Genomic DNA, 25213 nt, shown 5'->3' on the forward strand with positions numbered 1-25213 from the left:
GTCTCATGCTGTAGGATGGTCTGACAGGCTGATAAAACAGTTTGGAATTCTCTTTCTGGGAGATAAGTTCCCTTTCTGACTGCTGCCCTTACATTCTTTCACCGTGGAATGTCTAGGAAGAGTCTACCAGGCTGGTTACAAGCTCTTGGCCCATTCTCTCTATCTGGCCTTTGACTTTTAAAGTATATTTAAATGACAGAATAATCCTTGATTTTTTTTTATAGTTAGCCTATAACTATGTCATTTATGCCATCATATAGATTTTGTAAGTTTTCTAATTCTCTAAAGTGTTTCTGCAGTCTGTTGAAGTGTAGTAAATATTTCACTTTAGAAAGGGTGGATCTAATAGCCGAGCTGAAGTGGTGCACCATGTATTTAATCTTTTGCTTCCCTCCATTGACATTTAAAATTATGCTCTCAAAAGTCAATTATGCATGAAAATTTTATAATGAAACCTATTACTCTGTATGCTAATTAAAAGTAAGCTAAAATAAAAACAAAATTTATAAAATGCTCTGATTAGCAGAAATACCTGGGATAATTCCTGCCTGTGTGATCAGCAAATGTTTGCATAGATTACATCTTAATACATCTTCTACTTTGACTTCTGATTTTTGATCTTTATAGCCACAATGTACTCATGGTCTGTTGTATTTATTTTGTAAGTGTGGCCTAGTAATCAGCCCTATAATTGTGGCATTTCCTAATACAATAGCAATCAGTGAAGACACAGACACCTGTTTTATATAAATATATATACCATTTACATTTTTAAATATTTTATTAATTTATTCATATTACATCTCAATTGTTAGCCCATCCCTTGTATCCTCCCATTCCTCCCCTCCCTCCCGTTTTCCCCCTATTCCCCTCCCCTATTTCTTGGTTCACCTAGGGCAGGGCAGATATTAATCCCCTAAACTACGTCCCACAGTGAGGCAAGTATCCCAAACTCTGCCCCAATCTCCTGCCATCTGCTTCTAATAATTTCTATTGAACTACCTCCCATCCATAATCCCAAATACTTGCTGATTATCATCCTCTGGGCCATGTCTCCATCCATGCCAGCCAGGTACTCTTAACCTATGACACAAGCCTCCTTCCTCCTGCTCTTCTCCTCCTCCAGTTTGCACTCCTTTTCCAGTCTCTTTTCCAAAACCACACAAACCTTAGCCACGCCTATCCCATCTACCCTGCCCAGGTGTGATGGCTTTTTATTGGTCAAACAGGAATAAGCTCTTAGGCAAGGTTATAAACATTTTGGGGAAGGTGAGTCTGCTCATTTGGACAGACCAGACCGAGCTCCAACAATGGTCTGTTTGTTTGTCTTTCTGCTGACTCTTCTAGGTGTTATTTGTATATTTAAACATTCTCTTCAGAAAATTGTATCGCTATGTTTACCTCTCAATTTTTGTTCAATTTAATTAATTTTGCAGGTATACTAACAAAAATACCCAAACAGAAATCGTCATAGACTCAGATATATTACAAGGTAAAAGAATACCAAAAGAAAAGTGCTTATCCCAGAATAACTTTTTAAAAATTTAACCACCCAATAGCTCTTGTCAAAATATTAATAACTATTATGATAAAAATAAATAAGGATCACAATGCTGTAGGATCATTGGCCGTAATCTGAAAAGGCAGCCCACACTCAGAGCCCCGCCTAATACCTTTAACTGTAATTGCAAATGCTTGTACATAAGGGGAGGGCCTTGGATTTAAAAAAAAATTCTCCTTCAATTTCCCAGTTGTTAACATTTTAAACTGATAGATAAAATGTGGGAGTAGAAAGCTTTAATAGGAGTCTTGGTAGTAATTTTAAAGAAATAATCAAAATTAATTTTGAAGAGAAACTAATAAATTGACACATATACATAACAAATCTCAGTGGCTATGCTCCTAAATATCTTCACCATAATTACACTAAGACCCTGTAGTGACTATAAGATGAAGTGATTGTCAGTATAAAGAAACAATACACAATGGCCGATGAGATGGTTCACTAACAGTGGGGCTTGCTGCTAAGCCTGAAGACCTGAGTTTGATTCTGTGATTCCTGAAAAGAAGCTATGTCTGCAGAGTTTGATTGATTGATCAGAATTTGGGTAGTGTGAAGAGAATGCACTATTGCAGGTCAAGAGGCTAATTACCTTGTCTCAAGCTAGTTCTAGCCCTCTGCAACAGCTCTTCCTTGGACAACTCTGTGTCAGAACTAACATCTTGTCATTGACAGATTTTATAAAAACCCTTTGGGATCTATTAATTTAGCAGAGCAGTAGCTCCCACCAAACCCAGAGCTAAGAGCATCAGCAGATAGCATCTTGGGCCTGTAGAAAAGCTCTCCTGTCTGGCTGTAACCACCTGTCTGGTCTACCCACCACCTTGATTAATGATCTTTCCTGTTCTATAAAAATTATGAAAATGTCATGTAGCTGCTTCTGTGATGGAGCATGGAATCTGGGGTAAGCTAAATATGTATTCCCAGGTTGTGTGCACTTGAAATGGCTTCAAAATAAACTGTGTTGTTCCCTTTTATATAAGAGTAATGTCCTTTTTTTTTTTTTTGTCAACAATTGACAGGATCCACATAGTGGAAGAAAAGAACCAACTCTTCTAAGTTTTCCTCTGACCTCTGCACATGTGCTGTGGCATGTGCATACCCACCCACTCCCAAACTAAATACATAAAAAAATGTAAAAATATCAGCAATAATGAATGTGTGAATAAATATCTATGTTTAACCTAAACAAGCATTTCATGATATATGATTGTATCACATGTCATATCATACCTCATTAATATGATAATTTTTATATTTCATATATCAGCTCTAAAAAGAGAAGATATTTCTTATTCACAGTTAATTTTCAAAATATATAGCTACTTTTACAACCAGGCCAAATATCCAAAGGAAGATGGATGAGTAAATAATTTTTCTGCATGGTATACAGATAAGGAGAGCTAAAATTAATATTCAATCTTTAATAGGCAGGAACCAGATATGCTCCACCCTACCCTAGATATTTAAAACATAATTCATGTTCAAGGAGGCAGTTTTCCAAGCTCATTTTATCACTGTACATAAATAATGAAAAAATTAGACCAATAAAGCATTGCAGGTAGCCCAAGGCAGCACAATTATCTACATGTCAAAGTACATTTATCTCAAAATCAAATTTTTGTTAAAAAAGTCATATCTGACATATGGCATATACATCTGTAATGTGTGTGAACAGAAGCCTAGGGTTTTAAGAAAATAAAATGTATGTAAAATGAGTTTAGCTCTTATGAAATAGATTTCTTGAAATGCACTTTTCATCTCTAATTATAATTGTGTTCCTAGGGTGTACTGTATGAAGTGTGTCTCATACTCAATTATTAATTTTGTACTGACAGAGAACTATGGCCCATGACCAGTCAATGTTTTGTAAATATTTGTTCCTTCTTCACCTGCCAAAGACAGTCTAGACTGATTGACCTCAATAAAGATATGATGACCAATGATTGGTCAAGAAGTACAAGATGGATCTTCCAGTCAGAGAGAAGGAATCTGGGAGAAGATTCAGAAGTGGGGGGATATGCTAGTGGAACACAGAGGTGGGTGGTTGTGAATAGGAGCAGAGAGGTAGAGCTGGTCGCATGATGGAATGTAGTGCCAGGCTAGGATGGATACGGCCTAAGCTTTAACACATAAATAAACCTCTGTGGCGCCATTTATACCACTGGCGGGTCTAAGATAGCCCTGCTGTGTTGTGCTTCTGTCTTTGCAGCCATCCCAGAATGCCACCATCCACTATTATGAGGTCATTGTTTTCAGGGTCTACATACGTGTCTGGCTAATTTCACTTACTGTAATGATCTCAGGTTCATCCATGTTATTGCAAGCTGCAGGTTTTCAATTCCTTTATGGCTGAAGACTACTTCTTTAGTATCCCAACTCCCTCTCATGATTCTTTGAATCCCTGGCTTTTGCTCCGGCTGCTATCATAGCCCCCACATAGTGGCCTGAAACAGACATTTTAATTGTTCTTGGAGAATTGCATCAAAATTTTCCTTTTTATGGCTGCTCCTATCATCTCAACCTTCTGTAAATTTCTAGTTAACTTTGTGGTTATCCCAGTGTAACTGAGTGCCAGGTTACATGGTATATTTTGGGAGCTACTATTTCTATGGAAGTCTGTGACTCCTCTGAGTTGTGAAGGATAGTCACAACTGCCCCTAGGTCACCTGCATCCCTGAACACAGAGTTGCAGACTGTGTACTGATTTGTCTTCACTGCACACCACAACAGTCAGAGTGATTGCAAGCTCAGATGCCCAATGGATAGTCATTAGATTCATTACATAAAATACTGTCAGAAGTCAAACAAAAACATGACAATATACATTCTTATATAGCATATTAGAAGATCCAGTTTTGTTTTACAAACCAGCAGTTCTAAAACAATTATCCAAAGGCTCTGAATAAAGAAAGCATTTAGAGTTCACAAGTGTTTTTATTACATTTGAAATTAGAAACATTATTTCTTTGTTTAAATTTGGTTATTGGATAAAGTTGTAATTTTATATTTGGTCATTTGTAGATGACAGGCATAGATTATGAGAGATGTGAAAAGGAGGAAGTATCAATGTGTGCAAACAGTTCTCCTAGGGCAGGGAAAAAAACAAAGAAGCCTGGGTTCTTCACCATCGTAACGGTAGGTGTCCCTGTTTACAATAGACATATATTAAAATCCACTGCATTTGTAAATGGTGAGTCTGATCAATCTCGATATTCCTCCCTCAGGGAGACTTAATCACATAGATTTCAATAAGAAAACACATTTTGAAATACAAACAATATCACTTTATCTTCTTCAGAAATGCTGTCAAACAATTCTCTGCAGGAGCAAAATAACAAGTAATTGTGAATTTGATGTAAGAGTTTGTAAGCACTGACTTCAGCAATGTAGGCTAAAGTGAGGCATGGTGGGATATTGCCTGTACTTCCAGCACCTGGGAGGTAGCGGACAAAGTGTTAGGAGTTCAAGATGACAATCCTCAGTTTCATAGTAAGTTTGAAGTCAGCCAAACCTACATGAAAGCCTGTTTCAAATGTTGAAACAAACCCAACAAAACACACATATATACACACAAAGGCTTGCACACACAGAGAGGCACACATGCCCACATAGACATGCACACAAACACATGGGGACTCATGTACAACACACATACATTTTAATTTATAAAGATATTCGGCAATTCATTTTTCCTTAGGAGAAGGCTCTTTGAGTCATATAAATACTATATTACAATTGCAACTTTTAAATAACCTCATTAACAGTTTTGTCTCTGTTTAATTCAGAAGTGCTTGTCTGGGATTCTAAAGAAAGGGCACAGCATAATCAACAGTGGTGGTTTATAAAATATCTATTGTGTGTTAAATTTTGTTCCGGCTACTTGGGATAGACTAGTGAACAAGATATTTCTTGATTCTGAAGAAGCAGCTCCTGTTTGTTAGCTTTCCGCTACTGGACAAAGGCCTTGAAATGACTCATAAGAAGAAAGGTTTGTCTTGGTTCATCAAGGCTCCATCCTCCCCATCAAGGCTCCCCTGGCTCTGTTGCTTTGGGCCTGGCACACCCCTGTGAGAATGAAGAGCAGAAGGGCACTCTCCCTCACAGAGCCAATAAAAGAGAGAAAGACTAGAAGGCCTGAGGTCCAGCATTCCCTTCAAGGGCTAACTTTCCAGTGCCCTAACTTCTTTCTACAGTGCTTTGCATGACCCAAGTGTCGCCACCTGCCAACAGTGATGAGGCGCTGAACACATGGGCACTAAGAAGACTTCCAAGATCCAAACCAGTGCAATCCACAATCACCGTGCAGCTCACTCCTGTCACAGTGGGGGAACACATACCACGGAGCACTGGTTTGACCACGGGTGAGGAATGAGGGTGGAGCAAGACTATCCTGGGTGCAGGAAGGGAGGTGGGGCAGAGGAAGAAAGTCAGCAAATCGTTGTTCCACGGGGAGAGATCTGAGGATTTGGAAGCAGGTATTGTGTTCCTCACCTACAGCATGAGCCCACCACAGATTTTTTAGCAGTTGGGCTATCTTTATAAGCATCACACTGACTAGACAGCCTGGAGCCTAGACTTAGAGAAAAAAGAATAAAAACAAAACTGAATGGATTCTTGTCTAATGTAAGGATAATAATGGACTCCGCCATGAATGGGCTGAGGAAACGAGTATGTGCAGGAAACGAATTCCATAGGCAAGACTAAGTGTATTGGGTGGTCATCTGAATGCTCATGATAATGGAGGAAGAGGATGCTGACAATCTACAAAGCTGTGTAAGATGTTCACTGACCAACTTGATGGTGCTATTGCTATGACACCTACAAGAAAATCTCTTAAGGATGCTGTGCAATATCATGGAATACCATAGCCCTGCTATCAAAGAATGGTTGTACCCTGAGAAAATGGGAAAATATATTCTATTTATTGACACACAGAAGCAAAATCAGAGATCATGATTGCTAAGGTTTGGTAGCTGTGGCTAGGAAAAATGAGTAAAAAATAACTTGAATTCAAGTAGAAATAAGAAAGGGAGAAGTGAAAATGTTTCTGGTACTTGGTGTTGTCATGACAATGCAGGTTTTGGGACACTTCAAGTTCAAGGGATAGTTAAAGAGGTGTGATTACGACAGTCAAGTATGCAGGAGTTGAGAAAAGATGGCAATTCCAAATCTGGTGCCTCATATTTGACCAGGTCCCCCGGAGGGGGAAACCTGATGGCACTCAGAGGAAGGATAGCAGGCTACCAAGAAGAGACTTGATACCCTATGAGCATATAAAGGGGGAGGAAGTCCCCCTCAGGAACAGTCATAGGGGAGGGGAGTAAGGGGAAAATGGGAGGGAGGGAAGAATGGGAGGATACAAGGGAGGGGATAACCATTGAGATGAATATGAATAAATTAATAAAATAAAAATTAAAAAAGATGTTGACATTTATTGGTGAAGAAACACCAAAGATGGCAAGGTAGAGTGGTAACTGCGGATCAGAGAAGGAAGGTGACACTGGATCTGAGAGAAAAAAAAGTGAGAAGAATGATGTCACTGTTTCAAACGGACTGTGTCCACAGGCCATCTTAACACATGGATGACTTTAATTAGAAGAAAATTCCACCGGGGAGAGGAACAGACCCACATAATAATGGCAAGAGAACAGTGTGGAAAATACAGAAGCAGAGACTGGAGCTATAGAGGGCTTGAGGTTTGGTTGAGGAGATGGGCAAGATGACAGTGGCAGAGTCAAGGAGATAAAATGATACAGAATGCCACAGTAGCTTTAGAAGATTAAGCAATCAAAGTTGGAGCAATTATCTTCCTGTAGAAGCCTGCACATACCATTCATTAGAGTGAGAGGGCCACCCTGGATTTCCATACGTTTTCCTTTCACTTCAGCTAGCTTAAGTCAAAAGACATAAACTGATACAGAAAAAATGTTCAGGGAAAACATTTTCAGGCCCCACCTTGAAATCTCATATGTTCTCTACTGCAATGACTACTTTATCACTCTCCCTACAGGTCCTCCTTCCACTTTCAATTTACCTGTTCGGTGGCTTATAAAATTTCAACGCTCACGGTACAAGAAAGTCAAGTAGCGACAATGTATATTGAGGAGAACATCGATCTCATCCCAAGTAAGTCAGAGTGAGATGGAAACCAAATTTAGCAGTAGTCCTAGATTCTGGAGACTAGGTGACTCCACCATCCATGGCAAGGTAGGCAGTAGCCTAAGTTGGAAGAATTATGAGTAAGGAAGCTTCAAGTGTGGGATTTATTTTAAATCCCTTGAATCACATAGAAATATGTAAATAATTAATACATCCCAGTTTATCAGAGTCTTTATGTTAACAAACTTCTGGGGCATGTTTCATTGATAGATTCAGCTTTCTGCTATTTTAAAGAAATTGTGTGCATGTACATGCATGTGTGCATGTGCGTGAGCATGTGTGTGCACGTGTGTGTGTGTGTGTGTGTGTGTGTGTGTGTGTGTGCATGCACATAGGCATGCCACATGTGGTGCCTGTGGAGGCCATAAGAGGGGCTGGAGTTATATATGGCTGTGATCTGCCCAGTGTGGGTGCTGGGAACTGAACTCTGGTCTTCTAAAAGAGCAGCGAGTGTTCTTTGTTACTAAGTCACTTCTCCAGATCAATAAACTGAGATTCCCATATTACACACAGCATTCACAATGCTTTTACATTTTATTAAGTTAGTTTGCCAGTTTTTGTTGAATGTATGTTATTACTAGTTTTAATATTATTCTAAATTTCTGACATGACCTACATTGGGTCCCCTCAACCTTTGTGTAGCATTAACCTCTAAGGGGATAGCAATTGGAAGCCAGACCTTTGTGAAATAGTTTAGCCAAAATCATGAGGGTGAGGCTCCCATGTTGGCATTGGGGTCCTTATAGGAAGACACTAGAGAGAGGATTCTCCCCTTTCTCCCTGGCCTCAGCTGACAACACAATGAAAAAGAAGCCACCTACATGTTAGAAACAGACAGACTTCTCACCGAAGTCCAATCATAGCACTTTGATCTAGGAGTTCTAGCTCCTAGAACTGTGAGAAAACAAATTCTAGTTTATTTCATCTACTCTGGGTTCCTGTTCTGGTCTCCAGCTTGAGTCTAATAAATTACTGACTGTGTAGATAATCTGCATTTTGGTCAGGCTCATGCCAGGGTGTCTCACTGTCATTAGTACTGGCACAGCTGGTCAGCTTTGTGATGGAGCTGCCATGTGGAACCAATGGGATTCACCTGGGTATGCTGCATCACATGGATCCTGGCAGGATCCAGGAGTATCCTATATTCTGTTTTTTTTTTTTTAACCAGATTTTAAAAACATCACTGTTTAGAGTAGTCTGCAATTCTGTAATGCAAATAAATTCCCGTAAATTAGTTTTAAATACTGTCATTCTCACTATGCTTCTAATCTCAGGTCAATGAGTCCTGCTTGGAATGCTTAACAAATATACATTCCACACAAAACACTGATACAAAACACTGATATAGGAGCAGTACCCAATGAAGAAAGTCATGGGGTTTGCTGACCTGGTTCTTAAAGAGATATAGAATAGAAACAAGCAAACAAAAGGCCAAAAGTGATAACGGAGTTAAGTCCTAGTGCTTACTTAACTAATAAATTATCCTTAAATGTGCATTTGCCCAGTCTTCCCATCTGCTAACTTTCCACACAGCCATGTGTAGGATATTCCTATCTCTATAGGGGATAACTGAAGTATACTGGAGTTATATTTTCTGTCTTTTCTTTAGAAGTAGGTATTTTCTTCAAGGTGAGAAGGTTAGGAATATCTATTATCAGTGAGCACATCATGAGAGGCCAGCCTCTGGCCAGTCAGTATTGTGCTATAACAATGAGTGGTTGACTCAGCAAATGGCAGGGCTGGTTTTTCTGGTGCAGGATGGGGTGCAGGCCCTGGATGTGCGTATTTATGCCAAAAACCACTGGCAGCATAATTTCCAGCAAGACCGGAAGAGCTTTTCTGTCCATCTGACCTGTGTGGCTGGCATCTCCCAGCCACAAGGAGGAGGCAAGAACAAACGCAGCCACCTACTCAGTGATCACTTTTTCCTCACACCTGAGGCCCTGCAGGATGTCCAAACTGTTCGCCATGGACTACAAGTTGGAAAGCCCAATGCTTAACCCACATGAGTTCATTGACTGCTCTTGAGATGCAAAACTTCAGTTCATTTCAAAGACTCTTAGGGAACACCCTAGTTTATGCACATTGGAATGGTAGAACCCAAGTGTCCCTTACAAGCCTTCAGAGGCATCGTGTGAACTGGTAATTACTTTTATTTTGCAGAAACTAGGGCATTTTCTTTTCATGTCCTCCTTTTTAGTCCATTAAATTGTCAAGTTGAAGAAGGAAGTCAGTGAGAGACAATCATGTTTGGGAAAGCTAATTGTGAGTAAGTGGTGAGGTGATGACTTTAGTGTTGTTTAATTCTGAGGGTCATTGTCATTTGAATGTGGATTTTTTTTCTTTTCAACATTTCTATAATTTTATACTTCTCCTCCTCAACATAGAGGAATGTCACCGTAACTATTATAAACGTTTTTCATTTCAGTAAGTCTGCTTCTCTCCAAGCACTTACTGTTCACTCATTTCATGGCTCAATTCCTCGTAACCACTGTTTCTAATTAGCAAAGAATTGCAAGATTTTATCTCCCCAGACTGTTAAATATGAAATATTTGATTCCTCACACTAGAGGTTTTTGACATTTTAAAGAACATAATTATTTATGCATCTAGCACTTAGAGTAGACGTAGATACCCTGGTTGTTTTAAACTATTTCACAAAGGGATATGATGTCTGACAGCCTTCTAATGCATTCTGGCCAGGCTTCTCAGAAGTATCTTGTTCTTTTAAATGTCCTTTATTGGAAGATGCACTCACTCTTCCTTTTCTGTCCATCAGCTTTCTCTTCTATCTAGATGCATTTTTTCAACATCAGTCTCAATGTCTGTTAAGTTCAAAGTGATACCCTTCACATTTTTTATTGATACCTTCTGAGACTTTATGGGAACTTAATACTCTCATAGACCCAAGAAACACCTCACAGGACCCATTGGAAAGGCTATTGAAGGACTACAGTCTCTAAAGAGAAACAAATATTTGGGTCATGTCTGTCCATGTTTTGCTATAGAAACTTACATGAATCTCAACGTTTTACACAGTTAAGGATAGCCATGGGTCAAGCAACACTGAAGGCTGCTATGACCTAACGATCCGAGAGCATCCTACTTTATAATGTCTCCTCGACATGTAACTGTTGCTCTGTCATGAGAGGGAAGACAGAGAGCCTGATACTTAGCAGTTCTCAAATATGTAGGCTCAGAAAGCATATGGACCATGGATACAATGCTACTTGTATAACTTTGTCCTCAATGTCACCTTCCCCAACCCTAAAAAAGGAGGCAGAAATTATAAAGAATGTAGTTATAAAAAAAATACCTGAATTCTCTCTGAGGCTCCACGGTGAACACAATTCCTGGTGTAGCTTCTCACAGACATCCTCTGGGGGCACAAATCTGCCATCTCTTCCTCTTTTCTATGCCTGCAGTAGTCAGGCTTGGAAAAGCAGTCACACAGACTGGACTATGGAGACGCTGCTGACCACACTGTGATGACTGTGGTCTCTAGAATGCACTAAGGGAGATCATCAGCTGACCTGAGGTAGGCTTGCAACAGACAAAGCAGGTGGGAGAGGGAAGTGGCCGATGCTGGGTTGTCTCAGGGAAAGGTGCTTCTTCAGCTGTATTTGCTGTAGTTACCATGAACCTTGAGTTACATCTGTTCTGAAACAACAGATTTTTACTCCCAGTAAGAGCTTTGATTATGCCAAGGAAGAATAAGACACTTTCTGCTTTCTGTCTTACATAGTAATACACTTATAATAACTTTCTTGTTTGATTTATAATTCTAATTCAATGGTGAATGAAAAACTCAAATGTCTTTTTTATTCTGTGGATTCTAGAGTGCTTATTCTCTTCCTTTATATATAAAAAGGACCTGAACAAATATGATGCACAAGTGTGCTCCTGATTGTAGCCTCTTAGCCTGTACCATGGCCATAAATATGCAAAGTATTTTCTGGATAAATCATGAAATAAGTGAGCAATCATCATCGTTGTATTTAATTAAAATTGTGAGGAACTGCTTCTTTCATGAAGGCAAGGATTTGCTCAGCTCCCTCTGTGGTGGTCTTCCTCAAACCCATGCATAGGCACTTCTCATGCCTCAGTGTGCAAATTAGCACCCAGACGTGCCTGCTTGCCCTGAATCACTACATTCAGGACCATGGTCAGCCTCTAATCCCACCCTCTGCCTATATCCTGTTCCCAGTGGCAACTTTTACAGTCTTTCATTCCAGGCTGAGGATTCATCATGATTCTTTTAAGACAGACAGAGAGAGAGAGAGAGAGAGAGAGAGAGAGAGAGAGAGAGAGAGAGAGAGAGAGAGAGAGAGACAGAGAGAGAGGGAGAGAGAGAGAGACAGAGACAGAGACAGAGACAGAGAGAGGCAGACAGACAGACAGAGACAGAGAGACAGAGAGAGGGAGAGACAGAGACAGAGAGAGAGAGAGAGAGAGAGAGAGAGAGAGAGAGAGAGAGAGAGAGAGAGAGAGAGACAGGCAGACAGACAGAGACAGAGACAGATTGAGAGAGAGAGAGACAGACAGACAGAGACTGAGAGAGGGGGGGAAGGAGTTTAAAGGCAAGCTCTAAAAGATTTATTTTCTTCAACTACTTCAGTCATGCCTTGCCTCCTAAGTCTCCACCTTCTAATGGCGAATTGAGTTAGGATTCCATGAGGAGATAAACCCGCTGACGAGGCTGGGTGGGCCTTTCTTGATTCAGTCACGGTCGTGGGGAATGCTATCGCACTGGGCAGCAAGCTTTCAACATACAAATTTAGGGAACAGTGTTTTTCAGATCCAACCATGAACTGAACACTGAATAGTCTTCTGTGAGTGGAGTCTGTGCTAGAAGGTCGGTCTACATGACAAGCTTTAGGGGAGACTGTGCCATTGAGTTCTGATGACCCCTTGGGGAGACAAAGCTCTTCACACACTGCCTTCCCGGCTCATTACTGAAAGAGCTGAGCATGTCCTATTGGCATTCTCAACTTGGGAGCTTGAAAGCTCCAGCCTTCTTCTTTTGTTGATTTTTTTTTCGTTGATTCCTCTGATTATTCTAGATCTTTCTGGTGGCTACATCTAATTCCATGCTGAGCTCCAGGAATTTTCCAGAGAATTAATGAGTTGGGTATCCCCTGGAAGACTACATTCGTACTCACTCTGACATTTTGTCTGACTCATTCTATATTTCTATCCTGTATCTTTATTTTAAGTCTCACATTAGAACTAAAGCCATAGACAACGTTTTCCTGATTAGATTTCCATTTTCAAAACAGCTCCACATATGTTTTTTTTTTTTTTGCTCCACATATTTTTTGTTTCTAATGTATAGTTCACTTGTTTCTCCATCATTTCATTCCATTTGTTTTCAGCTTGCCCTCAAATTGTCTCACCTGGATCATTATATGAATATCTACCTGCAACCACCTGGCTCCAGTCTTGAATCCAGTCCATACTTCACAGTATTTTCTTTGTAGTTGCTTAAATAATTATGTTAAAATTTAAATTAGCACACATTATATTAGTTCACTATGGAGTCAACAAACAAAACTATGGACTTGTCAAACACAACTTTTGTTTGTTGATTCATAATTGTTTTTAATGTTATCCTTGTAGGACACAAATATGAATAGGGCTTCTACCACTTACAGTCAACAATTTCTCATGGTGATGTCCCCTGATATGTCACAGGAGGATCCGTCCCTCCAGCCTTATTTCTTACTGACCTTGATGTCATTTTTATGATATACAAATATGTCAGTATTTGTAGAAAACAACCACATCCACGTGCTCATTATTCTCTCTTCACACACCCAAAAGTTTTAGTGTTTTGAGTCACTGGGGACAATGGACCCTATGGCAGGAGTAGACTTACCATACAGCAGCAATTGGATTTTCAACACTCAGTTCGAGTTTCATTCTCCATGAGGCCTTTTTGCTTGCTCATTCTCCACAGGAACAACAGACTATCATTGGTGTCTTTGTATATCCAGCATATAGCACTGGATCCTGCCATTATACAGCAAGGGTGTATATGCGTGTTCTAGTTTCATGCATTTGTGTATGGAAACAGTCATTCCTTTCTGAGGATATCATATTCCCCCAGATCATGTTCATTGAGGGCCCTCTATGCCTGCCTAACTGCGAGTGTCCTGCTGTCTATGCGTGCTCTGTTCCTTCTATAGATATACTAGTACCTAGGAAAGAGGGACCAAGGTAGCCATCTCAAGCATAAATTCAAAATAAAATTAACCTGTGAAATAAAATATGTGCATTGTAGCATAGACAGTTTTTGTTTTTATTTCTTTTTGATGTACATACACTGGAGAGAGAGAGAGAGAGAGAGAGAAAGAGAGAGAGAGAGAGAGAGAGAGAGAGAGAGTCAATTTTCATACTTTTCAGCAGCTAAATAAATAGGAAAGGTAAGTGATTCATATTTTATTTAGCTGATGATGTTTTTAATATCACATTCCATTGTTCAGAAACAGATGCCAAAACATCTGTAATAATTCATTTCTGTCTTTGATTTGGAAGGATCTACAATATGTTACTCCAGAGTCAAAACACAGGGGCCTGAGTAATCCTGACATTTTCACTGTGTGCTCTCATGCACATTTCATAAAGCAAAATAACATTTTTAAAATTTAAAAAGCATCAAAGTATAATTTTGAGCTAGTCCATAAACTATACCAGAAATGAAAAAGGGGCATTTTAGCCATATAGATCTGAAGAATGGAGTAATAATGGAATTGGAGGCGTTTGAATGTTGTTAAGTAAGTTCAATAAAAGGCTGAAACTTGTTCAGCCATCTTTCTGCAAAAGAAAACTGGGTGAGTGGGTGGTGAAGACTAGATTTAGTCTATGTGAGCAACATCACTTCTATACATCCTGCAGATGGACTGATAATGCTTTTTAACATACTAAGGTTGAATGGGGCAAGTGCAGGGAGCTTTCACAATATTATCTTGTATCCGCATTATGATCCAATGTTTTATCAGAAAACAATTTATTCAAAAAGTGTTAACAAACTGCTGGAAAAAATCACTTTCTTGATGCCCACACCACCATAAATGTGTGGTGATCACAAGATAGTGTTTCTGCTGAGAGTGACTGCATCCTTTATTCCATCCCTTAGTTAACTGCTTAGGGCTTTAAAATAAAATATTTAATACATATAAAATATATGGAAATAGTGTTGTATGCTCTGTATTTACTAAAAGGAAATACTTTGCCAACTAAGAATTTATATTCAAATCTTATAGCTCTGAATGCAGTTATCAATTTTCAGAAAACATTTTCTAAATTATGTTCATTACAACTAGCAAATATTCCTTTGATTACTATATAACATTAAAACAGGACTTGGGTATTCCTACTTAAGGCGTAACAAGAGAAAGAGCACTGAATTGTCACTTATTAGAGATGGTAAAGCCGTAGGTGGACCCAGAGTAATAAAGTGATGCTTGTGCAGAAGCAGGCTGCCGTTTCCCATCAGTTCTGCTGCCCCGCCTTCACAGGTTGCCGTTTTGTTGCTCAGCTGTGTAAATTTGATCCTTACTTTGAATACTAATTCCTTATCAGACACACAGTCTGCAAACGCTTCCTCATTCTCCCTGAGTGCTGGGACTGAAGGTGTGGGCCACCACACCCGGCTCAAACATGTGTCTTATGGAAACATACGTGATGCCAGAAAAAACAGATGACAAGCAGACAGTTCTTTTGGCCTAAAGGCATGATACATTTGTGTGTGTGTGTGTGTGGGTGGGTATAGAAAATTTTAAAAATCTAAATGGTGTATCACATATAGGTTAATATCACTAATCTTAAATTATGAGAAATATTTAACCAAGTGTTAATGTAAATTTAATGTATGTAAAAAATATATAAGTCGAATATATCCAAATATTTAAATGAATGAATGAAAATAAACATACATATACATAATTACATACTTTCTCCCTGTCTCTTTCCTCCCTCCAGACCCTCTGGAGTCTTCCTTCCCCCACTTTGCTGCCCCTCAATCCATGGTTTCCTTTTCTACTGCAATTGTTATCTGTAGGCAAAAATACATGAATACAGTTTGCTGAGTTCATTTAGGCATTACTTGTATGATTTCAGGGCTGAGTGGTTGGTATCGGATAACCAATTAGGGTCTTATTTGTAGAGAAGATTGCTTCTCAGTTTCTCAGCCTTTCTTACCTGCCTGCAGCTCCTCTCTTTGTTTAGGGGCGGGACCCTGTGGGACTTCCCCTTCCATATTAGTGTGTTTATCTGGGTCTTGGTTATGCAGTCATAATATTTTCAGTATTCAGGCTTTCAGTATTTGAGTGCAGTTAGGGATTATGCTAGGCTAGTAAAGTGGCAGGATGAGGTTCTCCTCCCTGACCCATGACCTCTCTCCCCCTAGGAAGTTTGGTATGCTTCCATCACCAGGCGGGATTTACCTCCTGCTGCGGGACCTTAAGTCTAATCAGACAGCTGTTGCTTATTACCGAGCCATGATTAGTTTACCCTGATGGAAATCTTGCAGTGTTATTTTGTCATTTTGTGGATCACAGACATCACAGTGCTAATTCCTTGCATAAATTGTAAATTTTTTCTCAATCTGATTTTTCATGCTTATTTGCTCATAAAAGATTTTTAGTCATATGTATATATGTGTGTGTATATATATATATATATATATATATATATATATATATATATTATGTTTAAATTGTAAACCATAAGGAACATTGGGTTTAATACTGTGTCTATGCTTCATTCTGGCAGATGTAAAGCTATATTTTACATTTAAACTTTTATACAAATGGAATTTGTCCTTTTGAATATTGTAGAAAGCTGACTTTTTTTTTCTGCTTGACTCATTGATACAATGGTTTTCCAAATATTAACTAATTACAATATTGCTAGAAAGTTCTCCTCTTGTAGATGTTTTTTTCTTTAATGTCCTCGCCATGCTTTCCTGTACAGTGTGTGGAGGTGATGCCTGCCCTTGGCTGACTCTCATTTGTACTGGAGCAGTTTACTCCCCACACTCCAGGACCTCAGTACTGAAAATAAGGGCCATTAACCAGGTTCTGCTCTTTGCCCAGTGATGGAGCAAGGAAACCTACTGGTAAGCCACCTGCCCGCCCTTCCCCCATCTTCTGGTGGTGGTGGTGACTGGGATTGTGTCCTTTTCCCTGTTGTCAAGAGTGCTAGGTGGTTACCATTTACAGTGGAATTGAGGGCCTCTTCTTTCTTCAGTCTATGATTTCCTCAAGCCCAAGAAAGTGCATCAATTCCCTCCTGAGGGACAAGATACTAGATAAATTTATATTAGTGGTGTCATTAATCCCAGCACATAGTTCACAGGTAAAGTTTGGCCCTTTTTCTACAATAGTGTTTCACTATGGCCCATTGAAGTTAATTTTTAAAGTAACTAAGAAAGGGTAAGTTCTACCACATTAGAAAACTGCAAATTCTCCCTAGCTGTGCTGTGGGTGTGTGTGTGTGTGTGTGTGTGTGTGTGTGTGTGTGTGTGTGTGTGTGTGTTCTGTGGTTTATGTGGATGTACACATAGCTGTACACCATGGAGACCAAAGGAGGACATCAGGTGTCACGCTCTACCTCACTCTACCTTATTAACTGTTCTGCTAGTCTTGCTGGTTAACAAGCCCTGGGGATGCTCTTGCCTCCACCACCCAGAGCATTTGGTGACAGTCGTACCTGGCCTGAAAGTCCTCATGTTTGCTTCTCAAATGCAAGTCATCTCCTCAGCCTGAAAACTGCAAATTCTCCTTTGAGATCGATGTATAAAGAGAGATAAGATGGGCCAGTGAGCTTTTCAGTAGTGTTGACATTTTAGATCCATTTGGAGAAGCTTCAGAAGGGCTTCAGAGGAGCCTTTTATGGGGCATTTAATACACGGACTCTGGTGTTAGGTGCAGGGACTCGTGCTTCTCACATCACCGGTCATGGGATACCAGCCATCTGCACCGTGGTATGCACCGAACTCTTTCTCTGGGATTTCAAATGAGAAATTACTAGCAGGAACTACGAAGTGTGAGGTGTAAGTTTATGTATGTATAAATTTATTGTGCACTGCCACTAATATTTTACAGGGAATTAGAGTGACATTACAGGGATACTAACAGAGAGGACGGATTACACAAGGTGTGCTTTGCTGATAAACAGAAAATTATTGTAGTATGCTTGGATGTACAGCCTTCCTCTCATTGTCAGAGAAATCATGGGATCCACTGCTATTTCTAGAATTACTGTTTTAAAATCAGACTCTGTTAGAATGCAAATCATTCTTTCAACAATGGTTTAATTAATCACTTTTTAAAAAACCAACAGTTTTATGACATGTGCATCTCATTTCTTAGAGGGGACTCTGATTTCTATGCCCAGTGGAATTAGCTTTAATTTATTATCTTTTAGTAGCTTAGCTAGTGCTGAACTTAAGCATGTCTTGAGATTTAGTATGTAAGGAGACTTTACATTTATGTTCCAGAAAATTGATCATTAACACTACAATATTATATAAACCAAGTCATGCTATAATATGTTAGAGGAATCACTATTTCAAGAAGACAGTTCAACTCCTTTCTTAGATTGAAGACTTGATTTGTCCTTTCATGAATAAACTATGATGAGGTAATCAATATCCTATAAGAAGAGATTTTGGACACATCTAATTTCTTTAAACCTTGTCTATTAGTGGTCATTTGGAATATACAATAAAACAACTAAATCCCATATCTAAAAATCATGTTTCATATATGTTATGACTAGATATTTCTTATAACAAATAAAATGTCCATTGAGTTCATTATTTTCCTTTCACACAATAAACTGAATGTATGAAATAAGAGTAAATTTTATTTTATAAAAGTACAATTTTTATGTAAAAATCTACTGATTTCAGCACCTTCAGTTCATCAAACTCAATGTGAAATGACGATCAGAGCACTACCAAGTATGCTGATTTGCCCTCCTGTTTGGGCTTTTCACCCCACTGCTCTGAACGTGAATTAGACTCTATTTTTAATACATGTTGGGATTAATTTATTGGAGAGCTAATATGTTCACAATGCATCTATGCACTACATCATATTTTATCTGCAAACATGCTTTACTCGAGTGTGCACATTGTGAAATCTGTACAGAAGCTGTAAAGCTAAAAAGATGGGAGTTGTCTGTGAACAAGGAATGTGCACCTTTCCCAAACTAAGGGTTTTAGTTTCTAAAACTAAGCTGCTGTAAAGCTGCACAAATCTGAAAAGGTACTGAAAATGAATGAACTGCATAAGTAATTGGGAGCACTTTGTAGGCATACAACTCCCTTCAGTAATGTTAAAACAAACCAAGGGACAGTGAGACGGCTCAGTGGCTGACATGGTGTGCCTCCAGTCCTGATAACCTGAATTCAGACCCACAGTGGAGGAGAAAACAGACTCCCTAAAAGTTGTCCTATGACCTCCACATGTGCACTGTAACATGTCGCCTCTTGCACACATACAATCCACATGCAGAACCTCCCAGGTCATCTTTCCACAGGCTGTTGCTCTGCCTCCTGCCTTTCAACACACCCTTCTTAGTCTTTTTTAAAAATATATTTTATTAATTTATTCATATTACATCTCAATTATTATCCTATCCCTTGTATCCTCCCATTCCTCCCTCCCTCCCGCTTTCCCCCTACTCCCCTCCCCTATGACTGTGGCTGAGGGGGACCTCCTCCCCCTGTATATGCTCATAGGGTATCAAGTCTCTTCTTGGTAACCTGCTATCCTTCCTCTGAGTGCCACCAGGTCTCCCCATCCAGGAGACGTGGTCAAATATAGGGCACCAGAGTTCGTGTGAAAGTCAGACCCCACTCTCTACTCAACTGTGGATAATGTCCTATCCATTGGCTAGATCTGAGTAGAGGTTCAAAGTTTACTGCACATATTGTCCTGCTCAAACTATAGCACCCTTCTTATTCTTATTACTGTGCTGCTCTGTAGTTTTTTTTTTCTTACTTTCCTGCTGCAAGCATTTAAATATTTCATTACAATTAGATCATTTTCACCCCCCAGGACTAAAAAATTGATGTTACAGTGGATCTGCACCACCAGTTGTTTCTCCTTCATGAAAGAGGTCAAGGGTCTTTTCACCTTGTCCCATGGAGGCCATACTTTGTCCCGAATATAAGCTAACTTTGGCTGCAGGCTGGGAAGGAACTTGTGCTGTGTTGAATGCATTATTTCCTAGAGTGCATATATTTTGTAACTGAATTTTCTTACCAGAAGCTGGGCCTGGGGTCCTTTTCTCCCTTCATCTACTGGAGGGATTTGCTTTGTAGCAACAATAAGGATAAAAGGTGACAAAATGTCAAGTATCAAGCTTGGGAAATGAATTTAGTTTGGTCCCCCACATTCAAACACACATGAATACACCCAAAGAATCTTAAGAGCTGAAGGTAAGTTACTGGTTACTCAGTTATATATATAACAACCACCTTTCCTGTGAGAAGAATGGGGTTGAGATGTCTATCTTTGTGGCAGTCAGAGGCTGTGGACTTACATAATCAGACCCTTGTATTTAGAAGAATTTATAAGAGTATTGGAATCATACTCTTTTATTTCAGTGTGTAAATAAAATATGCTGAAGGGAAGTTTCCTGAAGCACCATAGAAGAAGTAATGAGTCTGTCTTAGACAAGTCTTATAAAAAAGATTGACAAGCTAATTAGGAAATTTCCATATATTGTAACTGTCTAATAATCTGGCTAGTGGCATTTTTCTATCACATGAAGCAGGCGCTTACTGAATCCCCTTAGTTGATAACACAAGAGCTTCATTTGTCAATGGGAATCTCAGGAGATTAAACTGAAAGGCTTTAACTCTGCTAAAATACATCTCTAACAAATACGTAGTTTGTGACACCTTTCACATTTCATCCACTTCTCTAATCATCAAATAGTTTGTACTGGAAATAAGTGAAATCCCCTTAATTAGGCTTTTAGCATCTGTGGATAAAATTCTGTGAGTGAAGTGAAAACACATTTTTCTGACATTTAACAAAGGCCTAAGCTTTGCTTTCCATTAGAGTAAAATATCTCACTAAATAAAATGTAACTTGGTGAATATTCAGAAAAAAATATATAGCTGATGTGCGTTAATTGAATCTGAAAATTTCTATCCTAAATTGATGCATATGAATCTAAAGAAAAAAGCTTGGCAGAAGTGCCTTCCCTGGGAATGCAATGCTGCTCACAGAAACCCAGGGCTGTTAAATAAACTATCCAGGAATGGACAGTTTCCTACTAGTTATTGGGCAGGGAAGTCTCCCAAGGCATACAAACCAGCACACATATTGCCACTGTTCTTGGTTGTCCACCATAACTAGACACTAAAAACTGATTACTGAAAATAATTACTCACTTTGAATGCAGAAAATAGAGAAATGAACCATGAACCCTCAGAGTAACTTTCCCTGCTGTGTAACTTTCATAATGTCTGGGAGAGAAAAGCATTGATGGGGTAACCCACTGCTGATACAATGGTGCCATGCTGGCAAGGTGTACAACAGTGGGATGAAGGCTGTGGAGAGAACCAACTACTCTGGACTGAAGTCATGAGGTCTTCTCCACAGAATCTTTCCTTTTTACAACTCATAATGTAAATGTCCAAGATGAGAGAGATCATAAGCCCTGGTGGAGACTCTATTATTTCTTTGCTCCAAAACTATATTCTAAATATTTATGTTTATTTCCATATATTTATGAAGCTTGCAATTTTCATCAGAAAAGCTTTTTTTTTGAAAGTGGGTAGTGTCTGGTGGGAACAGGCAGAAGCCGAAACAATTTCTAGAAGCCAACAGGGGTTTAGGCACTCTAGGGTGACCTGAGCCTAGGACCCAAAGCCCCACGGCCCAAGGGCAGGATATTCAAAGCCCAGCCAAATATAGGAAAACTGGTTCTACATCCTCTACCTCAAACTGATACTGGAGCTGCAGAGCACCAGCACCTACCTCAGCTGACCTAGTGGGGAACCGAGGGTGTGACGTTAAGTCTTCAGACACCAAAACCAGGGTGTCTGCCTCTCTCAGATCTCGACCTAAAATTACTCACCAACAAACTGCTCTCAATGACCAGTGAAGGACCCCAGAAGATACCTCCCAACATCAGACACATCAAGATACAAAAGGCCAGCATAGAAACATGAACAACAAAACCCAAAACAATATGGCATCTCCAGATCCCAACTATTCTAAAGAAAACAACCTGGAGAACTCAAGCACAATTGAAAGACAAGAAAAAAAACTTCAAATCTCTAGGAATGAATATGATAATGGAGAAAAAGAATAAAATCCTTAAACAAATGAACGAAGAGGCATCCAAATAGGTAGAAGACATAAAAGAGGCCTCTGGAGAGTCACTGGAAGGGATCCAGGGAAATTGGACCAATCAGATGAAGGAAATCAATAAAACAGTTCAAGATCTGATGATGAAAATGGAAACGATGGTAAAGACCTGGAAAGAAGAAAAATGGGAAAGAGAATGCTTAGAGAAGAAAGCAAACAACACAGAAGTAAGTTTCTCTAATAGAATCCAAGAGATGGAGGAGCGAATCTTGGGTCTAGAAGATACAATCATAAGTCTTGAAGCAACCATCAAAGAAAATGCTAAATCTGAAAAATTCCTGACACAAAACATCCAAGAAATCAAAAACACCATGAAAAGATGAAACCTGAGGATAACAGGCATTGAGGAAAGAGTAGACACCTGACTCCAAGACCCAGAAAATATTTTCACCAAAATCAAAGAAGAAAATTCCCCAAATTTAAAGAATGAGATGTCTATAAACATACAAGAGGTCTACAGAACACCAAATAGAATAGACCAGAGAAGAAAAACCTCCCATCACATAATAATCAAAACACAAAATACACAGAACAAAGAAAACAATTTTAAAGTGGTGAGAGAAAGGGGCTAAGTGACATTTAATGGCAAACCTATCAGAATTATACCTGATTTCTCAGCAGAGACCGTAAAAGCCAGAAGAGCCTGGACTTCATATAGAGAAACAAGAAACCCAGAATAGCAAAAACAGTCCTATACAATAAAAGATCCTCCGGAGGAATCTCCATACCGAATCTCAAGCTATACTATGGAGCAAGAGTAATTAAATCAGCATGGTACTGGCATAGCAATAGGCTGGTGGATCAATGGAATTGAATTGAAGATCCAGAGATGAATCCACACACACATATGGTCACTTGATTTTTGACAAAGAAGCCAAATCTATTCAATGGAAAAAGGAAAGCCTCCTAAACAAATGGTGCTGGTCTAACTGGATGTCTACATCTGAAAAATGTAATTGGACCCATATTTGTCACCATGCACAAAACTCAAGTACAAGTGGATTAAAGACCTCAACATAAAACTAGAGACACTGCTTCTGGGTTAACTCACTCATTATGATCATTTCTAGCTCAATCCATTTATCCACAAATTTCGGGAATTCCTTGTTTTTAATAGCTGAATAGTATTCCATAGTGTATATGTACCACAGTTTCTTTAACCATTCTTCTATTGAGGGACACTTAGGCTGTTTCCATGTTCTGGCTATTATGAATAAGGCTGCTATGAACATGGTTGAGCAAATTTTCTTGCTGTGTGCTGGAGCATCTTCTGGGTATATTCCAAGGAGTGGAATAGCCGGGTCTTGAGGAAGCCCTATTCCCATTTTTCTGAGATAGCACCAGATAGATTTCCAAAGTGGTTGTACTAGTTTGCATTCCCACCAGCAATGAAGGAGTGTTCCTCTCTCCCCACATCCTCGCCAGCATGTGGTGTCGCTTGAATTTTTGATCTTAGCCATTCTGATGGGTATAAGATGGAATCTCAGAGTTGTTTTGATTTGCATTTCCCTGATGATTAAGGAGGTTGAGCATTTCTTTAAGTGTTTCTCAGCCATTTGATATTCCTCTGTTGAGAATTCTCTGTTTAGTCTTCACTTACCAGGAAACTGAGACAGAGGGGAGGACATTCTAGTGGGACTCTAGATGAGAGAAGCATGGGAGAATGGCAAAGTAGAAGGATACAGAGGGTCCTAGAAGCCTACAAGTAGAACATTATGATAGGCAGATTTGGGCCCAGGGGTCCCGCTCAAACTAAGGCACCAGCCAAGGACAATACCGGCGGTAAACCTTAAACCCCTACCCAGATCTAGCCAATGGACAGAACACTCTCCACAGTAGAGTGGAGAGTGGGATATTACTTTCTCACATACTCTGGTGCCTCACCTTTGACCATGTCCCCTGGAGGAGGAGACCTGGTGGCACTCAGAGGAAGGACAGCAGGTTACCAAGAAGAGACTTGATACCCTATGAACATATACAGGGGGAGGTAATCCCCTTCAGGAACAGTCATAGGGGAGGGGAATAAGGGGAAATTGGGAGGGAGGGAAGAATGGGAGGATACAAGGGATGGGATAACCATTGAACCATTGAGATGTAACAAGAATAAATTAATAAAGGAGAAAAAAAAGAAAAAATATATTAAAAAAATAAATTAATTAAAAAAAACTAGAGACACTAAATCAGTTAGAAGAAAAAGTGAGGAAGAGCCTGGAACACATTGGCACAGGAGACAACTTCCTGAACAGAACACCAACAGCCCAGGCCTTAAGGTCAACAATTAATAAATGGGACCTCATGAGACTGAGAAGCTTCTGTAAGGCAGGAGACACTGTCAACAGAACAAAGTGACAACCTACAGACTGGGAAAAGATCTTCACCAACTCTACATCTGACAAAGGTCAAATATCCAAAATATATAAAAAACTCAAGAAATTAAACACCACCAAACCAAATAACCCAATTAAGAAATGTGACTCAGAACTAAACAGAGAATTCTCAACAGAGGAATATTGAATGACTGAGAAACACTTAAAGAAATGCTCAACGTTCTTAGCCATTAGAGAAATGTAATCAAAACAGCTCTGAGATTTCGTCTTACACCCATCATAATTGCTAAGGTCAAAAATTCAAGCAACACCATATGCTGGCAAGGATGTGGAGATAGAGGAACACTCCTTCATTGCTGGTGGGAATGCAAACTTGTACACTTTGGAAATCTATCTGGTGCTATCTCAGAAAACTAGGAATAGAGCTTTCTCAAGACCCAGCTATTCCACTCCTTGGACTATACCCAGAAGATGCTCCAGCACACAACAATGACATATGCTCAGCCATGTTCATAGTGGCCTTATTTGTAATAGCCAGAACCTGGAAACAGCCTAAAGGCCCCTCAGTAGAAGAATGGATAAAGAAACCGTGGTACATTTACACTATGGAATACCACTCCGCTATTAAAAACAAGGAATTCCCGAAATTTGTGGACAAATGGATTGAACTAGAAATTATCACAATTAGTGAGTTAACCCAGAACAGAAAGACTCAAATGGTATATACTCACTTATATCTGCACACTAGCCCAAGGGACATGTCC

The 25213-nt window shown here is 39.4% G+C and overlaps 1 long non-coding RNA gene across 8 annotated transcripts in view; it reads right to left on the reverse strand.

The window, feature by feature from the left end:
* LOC311598073 overlaps positions 1-25213 on the reverse strand; it is a 115490-nt gene that overhangs the window by 48544 nt on the left and 41733 nt on the right. For 4 of the 8 annotated variants that reach the window (XR_014779463.1, XR_014779464.1, XR_014779466.1 and 1 more), the window contains one exon: positions 11040-11378. The exons of 2 other annotated variants lie outside the window; for them this stretch is intronic. This is a non-coding gene — a long non-coding RNA (uncharacterized lncRNA). Of the gene's footprint in view, positions 1-11039; positions 11379-17437; positions 17732-25213 lie in introns of all 8 variants that reach the window. 2 more of the 8 variants (XR_014779467.1, XR_014779470.1) reach the window with 1 other exon arrangement.

Source organism: Acomys minous (assembly GCF_964271855.1).
Source record: "Acomys minous genome assembly, chromosome: 5".
Classification (NCBI taxonomy): Eukaryota; Metazoa; Chordata; class Mammalia; order Rodentia; family Muridae; genus Acomys; species Acomys minous.